Source organism: Schistocerca serialis, chromosome 1 (genome assembly GCF_023864345.2).
Source record: "Schistocerca serialis cubense isolate TAMUIC-IGC-003099 chromosome 1, iqSchSeri2.2, whole genome shotgun sequence".
Classification (NCBI taxonomy): Eukaryota; Metazoa; Arthropoda; class Insecta; order Orthoptera; family Acrididae; genus Schistocerca; species Schistocerca serialis.
This window is the reverse complement of record NC_064638.1, coordinates 1,100,185,348-1,100,191,813: the sequence shown is the minus strand read 5'-3', so window position 1 is coordinate 1,100,191,813 and position 6,466 is coordinate 1,100,185,348. Positions and strand designations below refer to the sequence as shown.

The window sequence follows — 6,466 nt, the reverse complement described above, 5'->3', positions numbered from 1 at the left end:
ATCCAAGACATCAAGAACCAGTTACAAGAGTTTGCCTGAGGAGAGGATACAATGGCTTTCTGACACTCTTCCCAACCAAATCAGGACATGTATCCAGGACACAGGGGGTGCAATGTTATATTGACAAGTAGGTTCATACGGCAAAGTTCTTTGTAAATTTGACTTTTTACTGTAATCACTGAAATAACGTCACAGACTCTCTCAGTCTTAGTAGTTTCTTCCCCCCATAGAGCACATGCAAATTGTTTGAGGGTAGTGGGAAAGTGATGACATTTGAAGACTATGCACCTACCGATGCATCTGATCAGGCAGCCTGCAGAATACTAGACTAGGTATAGAAACCACACTGCCTAGGCAGAGACTACGTCTCATCTTAGACGAAAATGGAAATCTGAAATCCATAAATCAGCGGTCTATTCATGCTCTTTGTGCAGACTGTTCAGCAGCGATTATTTTTTAATTATTTCCTCTGAAGGTACTTATTTTTACTTTATGGTACGCCTTTTCTATTCTGAATGTTCTGCATATATCACTTTATCAAAGCCAACAAAATTCAGTTACATATCGTTGAGTTGAAAAAAGATATTTAGACCAGCTATGTCCACAAACACAGATCAACAGCTGCCTATTCGCTTACCTCTTCAACTGTACTTGCGAATCAGTTTTTATCTTGTATATAGAAATATCTAGATTATGACCCTTATCGATTAACATAAATTATTATAATAATTATTATTGCAGTAACAACTGATCATAAAAAATATGAGGAAGGAAGACTCGCAGTTAATGTCCCATTCACGATTAAGTCATTAGAAAAAGATAATCTATAAAAACAACTACCAGCCATTAAGTTGGAAGCTTGTTAGTTGTGTTTAGAACATTTCTTTGAATACAATCGTGCAACGCTCAAATCAACCAGAACGATGGACACACAACACCTCATAATTTCATCTACTAACAAAATAGGTTTCACTAGAAAGGAAATTGTAGCATAAATCATCTCTGGCTAGTATATAATGTCACAAAACTAGATTACCACGAGTCAACTGTCAATTGTAACCGTGTTCTCTCCGAATGATGGTGATATTAATGATGATCTTGGCCATCAGATTTATTTTCCATTTGTTCACCAGACATGACGTCGTGTCGTTCATACTGCCGTAATTGTTAAATTACCTAACTATTGAGAAGGCAAATTCTTAAATGGCTGCAGTGTCCTCAGTGGTTCACCACATGGTTGTGGCTACATATGATAAAAAATAAGAAAACAGAAAATTAAAAAAAAAATGTTTCAAATGGCTCTGAGCACTATGGGACTCAACTGCTGAGGTCATTAGTCCCCTAGAACTTAGAACTAGTTAAACCTAACTAACCTAAGGACATCACAAACATCCATGCCCGAGGCAGGATTCGAACCTGCGACCGTAGCGGTCTTGCGGTTCCAGACTGCAGCGCCTTTAACCGCACGGCCACTTCGGCCGGCTCAGAAAATTAAATAAACAGCTCTATTTTCCATCCTCTCACTTGCAGGATGATCATAAACTCGCTCCTCGCGGGTGACAGCTGACAGAAATGAAAACCTCTGCTACCGGTATATCACATCACTGTGTAAGAATTTGTTCACACTGTTTTCTCATAAATCAACTATTGCTGCGACCAAAAAATGTATATGTTTCTTGTAGTTAACTTTGGTTTAACATTCCAGTTTATCGTATTGAATACGTGAAAGAATAATGATTATTTCAGTCCAGATCGAACAGTGAACACCACACATGTGAAAACAACTTCGCCGGACAGCAACTCTCACTCTACGGAAAGAGTAGGCCTGTCCAGCGTTAGTTAAGATTACAGTGATTAATAAATTGATTTGAATCAATATAAGAGCAGAACTTCGTTCTTGAACAAGGCCGTTTCAATAAAATAGAATTTACTGTGCCACAAATGGTTTCTTGAAACAGGCAGATGAACGAACGAAGTCGCTGTTGATGTACGGTACCGGTTATTTGCTATCGATTGTATCCACATACTTATGATGTCTTCACGCCAACATTTTCGTCGTGTGGACAGCTGCACAAAACCCTCCTTGTGATCTATGTCAAATAATTTATTTAAGGAAAAAAAGAACAGTTCAGAAGGCAGCAGTGAAATTAATTTTCTTTTCTTTGTAGGTAGCACCGTTACTCGAACAACCCAATGAGAAATTTCAGAAACCGACCTTGGTGAAGACCAGTTTGGATTCCAGAGAAGCGTAGGAACACGAGAGGCAATACTGACCCTGTGACTTGTCTTAGAGGGTATGTTAATGAAAGGCAAACATATATTTATAGCATTGGTAGGCTTAGACAAATCTTTTGACAATACTAACTCAAACACTGTCTTCGAAATACTGAGCGTAGCAGGGGTAAAATAAGGGAACGAAAGGCAGTTATAAGTATCGAAGGGCTTGAAATGGAGGCAATGGTTGAGAAGGGAGTGAGACAGGGTTGTAACCTACCCACTATGTTATTTGATGTTTACGCTGAGCAAGCACTAAAGGAACCAAAAGAAAAATTTGGAGTAGGAGTTGAAGTCCATGCAAAAGAAGTAAAAACTCTGAGGTTTGCCGACAACATTGCAATTCTGTGAGAGACAGCAAAGGACTTGGAAGAGCAGATGAATGGAATGGACGGTATCTTGAAAGGGGGATATTACGTGAACATCAACAAAAGCAAAAAGAGGATAATGGAATGTATTCAGATTAAATCAGGTGATACTGAGCCAATTAGATTTGGAAACGAGACACAAAGTAGTAGAAGAATTTTGATTTTTGGGCAGCAATTTAACTAATGATGGCCGAAGTAGAGAGGATATAGAATATACATTTGCAATGGCAGGAAAAGCATTTCCAAGGAAGAGAGATCTCTTAACATCGAGTATAGATTTAAGTGTCAGGAAGTCTTTTCTGATAATATTTCTATGGAGTGTAGGCGTGTATGGAAGTGAAACATGGAAGATAAACAGTTTAGACAAGAAGAGATAGAAGATTTTGAAATGTTGTGCTATAGAGGAATACTGAAGATTAAATGGGTAGGTCATGTATATAATGAGCAGCTACTGAACAGAATTGGTGAGCCAAGAAATTCGTGCCACAACGTGACTAGAAGAAGGAATCGGTTGCTAGGACACATTCTGAGACATCAAGGGATCATCAGTTTAGGATTGGAGGGAAGTGTATGTGTGGGTGGGGGGGGGGGGGGGAAGGGGGGGGGGGAAATCGTAGAGTGAGGCCAAGAGATGAATACACCAAGCAGATTCAGAAGAATGTAGGTTGCAGTAATTATTCGGAGATGAAGAGGTTAGCACAGGATAGAGTAGCATGGAGAGTTGCATCAAACCAGTCTTCCGGCTGAAGACCACAACAACAACAAGGTATTACTGAAGGAGAGCCTGTTTCTGTCCTTTAAGATAGCCAATACTGTTCCACAGCCTCTCCTGGACTTATTCGTCTGTATTACCCCAAACTGCTGCATCATCTGCAAGTGCAAATGCGTTGATGTCCTTATTATTGATCTGCTTTAGTTCTTTCATTACTTCATCCATAACAGTAATAAAAGGTAATGGAGAAAGGGAACTGCCTTGTTGAATCCCTATAGTTGTTTGCAACCAACTGGAATTACCATTCTCCATCTGCAAGCAACTGCAGCCAGTTTCGTAAAGAATTTTAACTTTCTGGATTAGCCTTGTGGGTACATTTATGTTTCTTACGCTTTTCCATAATGGCTAAAAACTAAAACTAAAGAACTAAACTCCGTCCGAACAGGCCATGGAGACCCAACGGTACAGACCGCACTCCCTGTCATCCTCAGTCCACAGGCATCACTGGATGCTCATATGGAGTGACATGTGGTCAGCATACCGCTCTACCGGCCGTATGTCGGGTTCCGAGACCGGAGCCGCTACTCAATCGAGATAGCTCCTCAGTTTGCTTCACAAGGGCTAAGTGCACCCCGCTTGCCAACAGCGCTCGGCAGACGGGATGGTCACCCATCCAAGTGCTAGCCCAGCCCGACAGTGGTTAACTTCGGTGATCTGATGGGAACTAGTGTTACCACTGCGGCAAGGCCGTTGGCCCCCTTAAGGGCTAGAAACAATAAATGCCCAATATGTAAATAAAAATAGTTTCAAAGCGAGAAGAACAGCATAATGTTATTTCTGAAGGTACAAACCATACAAATTTATACGTCATCACTCACACACTATCACATACGATCTGAGTAAGTTCTAAGCGTGATAGTAACTTACTTACTTACTTACTGGTCACACCGGACTCGATAGTCCATTACCGCAGCAACGTATTTTCGCCATCTGTCCCTGTCTTGGGCTATTTCCTTCCGTTCACCTTCAATACCTAGGCTCCTCAAATCAGCCTTCACATTGTCCTCCCATCTACGCCTCGGTCTCCCCACAGGAGGTTTTCCCTCTAGGTGCCCTACCAGTACTCTGAGCGCTGCCCTGCCCTCATCCATTCGAGCTACGTGACCCGCCCATCGCAGCCTACGTGATTTAATAATACTGATTATGTCAGGGCTTGAATAGAGTTCGTGAACCTCTTCGTTATGCAGTTTTCGCCACTCTCCACTAATGTCATACCTTTTTGCTCCGAAAATTTTCCTCAAAATTTTGTTTTCAAATACTCGAAACGGCTTTTCATTTTGCACAGTGAGAGACCAAGTCTCACACCCATACAGCATAACTGGTAGAATAATAGTTTTGTATATTCTAATCTTTAGATTCCTAGACAATATCCGTGATGAAAGTAATCTATTTAGTGAGAAGTACCACGCATTTCCCGCCCGTAATCTCTTCTTCAGTTCGGATTCAATCTCATTTCTTGAAGTGATGTCCACGCCTAGATACTTAAATGTGTTCACTTTTTCGAACTGCTTGTCTCCAACTCTTAACATTTCCCGATCTACTGCTGTTGGCATTCTAGTAGTAACCAGGTATTTAGTTTTGTCTTCACTTATCCTTAGACCTACATCTTCACTAGCCTTGATTAACGCATTCGCATTTGCTGTTACAGATTTTTTCCTATCGCTAACGATGTTTAGATCATCTGCATACCCTAATATCTTAATATTTCCATTTAACTCCACACCCTCTGATTTATCTGCTGCCATTCGTACAATATATTCTAGGACTAAATTAAAAAGTAGCGGAGACGGGGCATCTCCCTGCTTAAGTCCGTTCTTTATTATAAATTCTTCTGACTCCAATTTCCCAACACATACTCTACCTTTTGTGTTTTTCAAATTCGCTTCTATAAGTCTAACATACTTCTTTGGTATTCCAAGTTCCAAAAGCATTCTGTACAATTTTGACTGCAATACTGAATCATATGCTTTTGTAAAATCTATGAAAAGATTATGAACTGGTTTACTGTATTCCCATTTCTTTTCTAGAATTTGACGCAGGGTGAATATTTGGTCTATAGTTGATCTGTTCCTCCGAAAGCCGGCTTGGTAATCCCCCACAATTTCATCTGCATATGATGTAAGCTTGCTTAGCAGAATATTTGAGAAAATTTTGGAACATACTGGTAATAGCGATATCCCTCTATAATTACTACAATCCATTTTGTCACCTTTATTAAAAAGTAGGATCAGAATCGACTCCTGCAACTCTTCAGGTATCACCTCTGAGTTCCATATTTTAGTTATCACTTTGTGAACTACTTCCACCAATTTCTGTCCCCCATTTTTAACTAATTCTGCAGTTATGCAATCTGATCCTGGTGCTTTATGGTTTTTCAATTTGTTGATTGCATCTCTTACTTCCTTTAACGTTGGCTCAGGTATCTGGGGTTCTGCTGTATGTATTTCGTACGCCTGCTCATTTCCTGCTTCCTGGTGTACATTTAATAGATGCTCAAAATACGCCCTCCATTTGCATAATAAAGCACTGGGGCCTGTCAGTATTCCCCCAGCATTCCCTCGACGTGCATTTGTCCTAGCCTTGCAGCCCTTCCTATACCAATTCATGTCTAGGTAAAGTTCCCTAATGTTTTTTTGTTTTACTGTTTGTTTCCATTTTTGTAATTTGATTGTTCAAATAATCCCTCTTCTTTGCCCGTAGCCTACGACCAACTTCCCTTCTCAAGTTCAAGAACTCCTCTGGTTTTCTGTCTCCCATTCCATCCCAATCTAATCGCGCTTTTCTCCTTTCCTCTACCAATTTCTTGCATTCCTCATCAAACCATGGTTTTCTTCTGTTCTTCTTAATTGTACCTATTGTGACTTTCGCTACCTCTTTGATATTTTTCCTCACAGTTATCCACTGTTTATTTACATACTCTCCTGATCTTCGTGTGTCCTGAGAGCATCAAACCTATTTGAAATTTCTATCATGTACCTCCTTCTAAAGTTTTCATCATTTAGCTTGTCAGTGTCGAACCTAACAAGTTCTGCATTGTGACACCTTGATGTTG

The 6,466-nt window shown here is 40.2% G+C and overlaps 1 pseudogene; it reads right to left on the bottom strand.

Annotated features, from left to right (window-relative positions):
* Window positions 1-3,991: 3,991 nt before the first annotated feature.
* Window positions 3,992-4,109, bottom strand: LOC126428817 (5S ribosomal RNA; annotated as a pseudogene).
* Between the last annotated feature and the right edge of the window lie 2,357 nt (window positions 4,110-6,466).